The following is a 7353-nucleotide window of genomic DNA, read 5'->3' as shown; positions in this document are numbered from 1 at the left end:
ATATTATCAGCAGTAATCGAGTGTGTAATTATTCCTCGATACCTCTCATCAAGACGTCGGTAGTAGGCCGACACCCGGAGGCATAATCGACCTCCTGCGGTACCAAATACTTACAACTCACCTGTCGGTGCTGCCATCGCCCATCCGCCGACGGTATCCACCCCCCCGGAAAGGGAACAACTACTCGCCCGCAGCGACATGTTCCAGGACCGCGGGGAGAACACATTCATCGTCAAGTATTAGGAGAGGACACACCTCTCATCACTTTTTCGTCAAGCCGCCGTGCGGCACACACACACACACACATATTCTGAGAGCCGTCTTACGGCACACGTTCGCCGGGCAGAACGCACCACGGAATCGCCTTTGCCGCCTTGCTCAACCGGGAGTGCGCACGTCTCCTACTGCCTTTTCCTGCCTGCTCTATTGCTTGCTCTCCACCGTTTGCTTGCTTGCACGAGTTTTGCCATCGCATGCCGAACGAGACCCACGGAGCGGCCAAGTTCAGAGGACAGGACGAGGACTGGCGGAATCACGGGGACGACGGCCGACACGGTGAGTCGCTTCGCTTTAATATTTCGTTGCATGCGCTTCTGCCTTCGCGTTAAACATTTGATAGTCGTGAGGGGAAATCGACAACCCCTCTGGTCCTTCGAGTAACAATATCGCAAATCTTGTCTCCGGGGCGAAACTATCCCCGTTCAGTCTACTTATGTCATAACCAGCGCAAATATATAATTTTTCAAAAATCATCTTAAGAAACAAATTCAGTTTAAAAAGAGTAATAAAATTTTGAATTAGATATATGATATAATATTTCTCAATGTCGGGTGAATGTCAGAAACCAGTGCCGGCTCATCATGAATTTTTTTATAAAATTATATTTTTTTAATTATTTTTTCAAAAAAAAAATTGTAAATCTAATAATAATGATAAAGAATAAGGACTGGCTATTAAGCTTTGGTCCAATATTGGGCGGCACTTGCTTGCCAAGCCTCGGCTACCCAAATTCGGGTAATAGTTGGGCCAGGCTTGGGCATTAAACGTCGGCAAGCCGACACTCGTGCCAGTCTTGGCCCGTTTCTCGAGTATCGGCGTTTCCTACCGGGGAAATTGTTTCTAAATTAAATTAAAAATACTCTGTAAAATTTAGAAGTTATTTAAGAATTATTTAAGTTTAAAGTTGATAAAATTAACATTATCCCTTATAGAGAATCGACATTTTTGCTATAAATATAAATAAAATATAAATAAACCATTAAGATATTTCTTAAACTTTTTTTATGTGTAAAACATACATCATTGATATTGTATTTTAAGTTTCAAAATTTTTTGCAACAAAACAATTTTTTTAATTGTTTAAACAATACTAATTATTTAAATAACAAAAAATCATACTTAAACTGTTAACGGTAATCCCTTCTAACATATAAAAACTTTTGAGTTGTTTGACATACCTACGTGCAAAGTGTTCTTTTATTGAAAGTTTAACTGTTAGCAAGAACTGTATATATATATAGGGGGAGTCCGGGAGACTTGACCATAGAGGAGAGTTGAACCACTTCAAATATCTCGTTCAAATTTTGAACAAAGAGCTCAATCCGAGCACGTGACAATATGACGCTTGGTAGTGCGTTTCGACTGTGAGTGAGACAAACGTGTTTTAACGTGCTCGGATTGAGCTCTTTGTTCAAAATTTGAACGAGATATTTGAAGTGGTTCAACTCTCCTCTATGGTCAAATCTCCCGGACTCCCCTTATTATATACGACCCATACATCCTTAAATGTAATAAACTAGCTGGTTATCCGAGCTTCGCCCGGGAGTCGTTTTTCTTAAAACAACTTCATTTATGTTTCAATATCCTTATTGTGGACAAACATAAGGAGTGTTCATAAATTAAACATGTCGTAACCAATCTTTTTCTACTCGGTCAATTATTTTCAGAAAAATTGGAAAAATTTCTGATACCGGTTTCCAAAAAAGATCGGTAACGAGAAACTATACAGTTTATAGCACTCCCCGGGAAATTCTACCCCTGTGGTTATATACAATTCTTTAAGACTCGGTCAATTATTTCCCAAAAAATTGGAAAAATTTCTGATACCGGTTTCCCAAAAGATCGATAAGAAAAAATTATACACTTTATGGTACTCCCCGGGAAATTCTACCTCTGATTCATATACAATTTTTTAAAATTCGATTATAATTATTTCCCGAAAAATTGGAAAAATTTTGGATACCAGTTCTCAAAAAGATCGGTAACGAAAAACTATGCACTCTATAACACTTCCCGGAAAATTCTACCCCTATTTTATATACTTTTGGTAAAAATTCGGTCGAATAGTTTAAGAGTGTATAAAGAACATACATACATACATACATACATATATACATACAGACATTCTATTTTATATATATAAATAGATATACGATACTTTCCAAAAAATAGTGTTTCACATTTTTCAATTATAGAATTAATTATATAATTATAAAGTTAATTGGAAAATGATATTTGTAAGGTAATGACATGCAAAAGATGTGCTATAATCTTTTAGTTTTAAGATATTTTATGCAAAGCATAATCAAATTAATATATCCTAAAGGATATCCTTCACAAGATCTCTAAGATGTCTTATGCAAAGCCAACGGATATGGCAGAATATTTAGATATCGTGAGATTATAATAGAATATCTCACGATATCCTATTGGAATATCCCGGGCAAAACCTGCTGTGATATCCGTGGGATCGTATTTGGAAATCTGGGACAATTTGGGATATCCTTAGAATACACTGTGCTGTGTAGGTTATTTCTGTAGTAACTTACGATAATTCAGTTGTTTACGCGGAGTAAATTATCGTAAGTTACTACAAAATCCCGTTTACGTGAAAGAATTATCGTAAGTTACTACAAAAATAACGCTCGCATAAACGTAGTATGAGACTAATTATTTATTACTAAAAAGATTAATAATTATTTTTCACTTATTATTAATTTTCAAATAAGCGCAATTATTTTTGACAAACTATTAATTATTTTAATAATAAAAAATTTATTTTATTACTAATTACCAATTTGCAATAAAAATTAATTTATTTTCACCTAAATACTAACTTTTACGAACTAGATATTTTTCTCTGCCAAATTACCAATTCTTTAAGTAATCTCATGGTGGAAGGAAATAAGGTGAGGCAATGCGCATCATGAGTTTCACAGCCAATAGAGAACGCCGCACAGTTGTCGGCCATTACTAGCGGTCATTCAAACAAATAGGAATGGATAGGAAAATCTCTCAAAGTCACAATTACTGAAAAATTATTATATTTTTATAACGAATGGAAATAATATTACGAAAACGAGCTTCCATAAGAAAACTATATTTTTCTATGGCATCTGTTTGAAATGCACGGGCATATCCGTTATAGAGAGAGAAAGAAAGAGCTATGGCCATCTAGAGTCTAACGCTAATCACTAAAAGGTTCCATGAACACACCACGAGAGAGCGGGTCAAGCCTGATTTGTCACTATTAAGAACGTTGAGAGCTGGTAACACTGCGCACCAAATCTCGAATCGCGCGAGCATCACGTGATTGCGGGAGAAGGTGGGGTAGCGCGAGCGCGCACGTAGCGCCCGGCGCAGCGACCCGGGCATTCGCAAACAGTCGGTCGTTCCGTAAACATCGTTTTCCAGAGTCACGTCTTGGGCCTTCCGCCATTTCAAATTCTCTCAAAAACGAGATAAGTTGTTGAGACGAGTCAATTATAAAGTATCTTTACGCGGTAATTTATGTGTACAAGACATCGCTCACCGCCTCTACGCAAGAGAGAGAGAACGTTGAATAAAGGTCATTACGTGGCTTCTCGCGCCATTTCTGCAAGGGCATCCTGCCATTTCTAGAAGGAAGGACGACCGAAGGCGGCCATTACGAAAGAGTACGTTTGCACGTACACGAGGCAGGGCAACCGCCCTGTTCTCTCATTGAGCTGGTTACGTTGCCTTTGCCGCGATCATTCGATCGACCAGGGCCGCATACTGCGGATTTCTACAAGACAAAGGTAAATTTCAGATTTCTCTGTTTAATCATCGATCACCTCGAAGCCGCTAGAACTCAGTCTAGTGAAAGATCGTAGATATTCATCTACAATTTGTACGATTCTTGATTGCAGGAAATCTCGAGATTCTTTCTTTTCTCCTTGTGAGAACGAGCTGCTTCGACAGATGAGGGCTGTTGCCAAGTTACGAGCTACTTCAGCAGATGAAGATCGTTGCCACAATACAAAGTCGATTCCGGAATCATTGCATTCCTGTTCATGTAGAATTAATTCGTATGTGCACTGTTTCTATCAATGGTTTTAACCATATTCACGTATATTGACAAATGTGATTTTATTACGTTTCATGCAATGTGTTACAAACAATTCTTTCTGAATAACGATTAACTTGCTTGATGTGAACGGCTCGCTTTCATTAACTTTCTGTGTAAATGACTTACTTAAAACTGTAAATAATACTTCTTTCTATAAATTCGTTGCGATAACAATATATATGCCCTGCGTAAGGCGTATATTACTTCACTTTATAGTGTGTCTGTTTGATTACAAGAGATATTTTGCTACATATGCATCAATGAATATCTTCATCACTTTTTTAAATCTTAATAACTCTACTAATTGATAAGTGTTTGAAATTGGCGTGTAAAGAGAGAGAGATTGTATAGGTGCGGCAGCCAAGCGTTCGTATTGTGGTAGGTCGGTACGCTAGGATATGTATGCGAAAAATAGATCCGACCGCGTAGTAACGCGGGCGCTCGAGAACGGTCGAGCGCGGTCTTCCCGCGCGCTTGCGTAAGGATATCTGGATATCTGGCGTGCAGCCCGGGCGAGCGAGTCATTCGTTTCCCAGATTGCGAGCACGATGCTTCGTGTTCTTTTGCTAAAGGTCGATAGTATTGCGTCATACTTTTGGTGTCGCGTCTTTAGTTTTGAATTGCCTATCCGTGTTTCATATTGTGATTAATTACGTTCAATATTTTATTCAACGAGATATACTTGATACGGCGAGCATTACCGAGAGAAATCCAGGGATATCCGTACCGGCGAGCCATGCCGGCACGTGGAACGAAGGAGGGCAGCCATTTGCAGCAGAGCTCGAGAGAGCCTTGACGACAGGAATTGCGAGCCCTTTCGAAGTCATAAAGTTTAGAAAAAGAGAAGGACTGAGGTTTTCTTATATATATACAATTCCTTGTGTGGATATCCGAGGTGATGTAATCTTCTGTGAAAGGTAACTTATTTAAATATACTTTAGTGGAAACGTTAGACTTTCGTCTATCGTTACAGAGAGTGCACGTTAGACATTCGTCTACCGTTACGAGAGAGATCATCAATCCTCTCAAAGATTAGTCTCGGATATTACAACTCGCAGAGATTACGATAGCAAGTGAGAGGAAAACTTTCTCGCCTTTTTTGAAACGGACGAAAAAGTTATTTCGAGTCTTATTGTTTTACTGAGCTCAGTTTAAAGTCAAATCACTTATTGTACGGTTGCAACCATTTTTCGTGAACTGTAAAAGAAAGACTTTATTACTTATTTGTGCGATTGTTTCGTTTTCATTGATTAGACAATTCTTTCTTATGATGTATTATATTACTTAGCGAACATTTTTTATATTCATTTGAAATACGTATTCAATGAAACTGCGTTCTGTGCGAAACATAAAGTTTATCTTGCGTTATTTACAAGCTATTAATTATTCATTTCCGTGCATTTCTATAAACATTGTTTCTCCTTGATTTAATGATTATTCTACTAAGTATTTTGCGACTTGTTTCTCATTGATTCGATGATTATTCTCATAAGTATTCTGCGAATGATTTCACATGGACTTGATAATTATGCTAATAAGTATTGTGTTAATTTTGACTTATCAAATATTTCGTTTCTGCTATTATGAATTAATGTGTCGATCCAAACAATAAGCTTTATGAATGCTATATATTGAGAAATTCTTATACTTTATCCTTTTGTATGTAATACATGATTTTGCTAAAAGAGAATTACTAGTTCTAAAGAAGACTTTGATATATGGTAAATGATAACAAGTTAAAGAAAAATAGTTTATATTTAATACTCAAAGATTGATACATTGATTCAATAACTATCTCAATTGTGTTTGAACTGAACTTATATGTTGATTTACTTGATTTCTTTGTTGAACAGTCCTATCCTGAAATTACATGTTCCCCTTTTAATTTGATTACGTTAATAGAAACTCTGAGATTACGTACTATAAACATTTCTTTATGATTAACCTGATTATATATCGAAGAAACGCATCAGTGAATTCAACTTTTTCTTTTGTAATCAATACCAGGAAAGGACTGTACTATAATAATCATTGATTTGTTTACGTTGCGTATTTTATTCATTTATTGTATTCTCATTATATTCTGTATAATTTATGTAATAACCTGTTCATAATACTGAATACTGGGAAGGTTTTCGGGCAGTTTCCCTTCTCCGAAGCAACGAATGTTGGTATTCTTTGTCTAGTTCTGCCCATTCGAGTCATATTAAAATACTGAATTTATTAAATGCAATCTCTCTCTCAACCACATCGGATTCTTAATTATTTGTTCCTTCCTCATCTGAATCTAGAGTTCAGGCTTGTGCGCGAGCTTGTGCAAACAATAAGATTGATTCAATTTACGTTGACAAGTTCAATTCAAATTACTACTGTTTCACTCCAGAAATGGTGTATATTTTTTATTTACGAATTAATGCTTTTATATGCGTTACGTTTACATTTATGGAATTACATTGAATAATGAATTATTTATTACGAACAGATCTTTATTGAAAATCTCATAAGAAGAACAGATATTGTGAAATATTCAACAGTCCTTTTATTAGAATATATTTAATAATAATCTGTTTAATTTCTCTTTCAATTAAAATTACTTGTTCTTGACATTTCGTCTGAATATAGTTCATTATTCAATAGACTTAAGATTTATTCTGATTATATGTCTATTATGTTTATGCGTTTATATTTGATTTGATTGCATTTTCTTGTGTGTTAATAAAATAATATTTTCTGTGAGTTAACTAATAAGAGACTATTGCAAAAGGTCTGCATTCCTTTATTTTTTAAGTTGCTCATATTAATCAACTGATTAATTCCTTGAAAATTATCGAACTTTGAATGCAAGACAAGTCTCACGTATTATGAAAAGAAAACTAGTCACAGAATGGATTATACTTTATTGAATTGTCATGAATATTTTCTACAATGTATGAATTTGCTTATACTTTTGTTGCACTTGATCGTGCTTATGATACTGATTGATT

The sequence above is a fragment of the Temnothorax curvispinosus genome, unplaced genomic scaffold (assembly GCF_003070985.1).
Source record: "Temnothorax curvispinosus isolate PA1 unplaced genomic scaffold, ASM307098v1 QBEX01002312.1, whole genome shotgun sequence".
NCBI classification, from domain to species: domain Eukaryota; kingdom Metazoa; phylum Arthropoda; class Insecta; order Hymenoptera; family Formicidae; genus Temnothorax; species Temnothorax curvispinosus.
Note: the sequence above shows the minus strand (reverse complement) of the source record.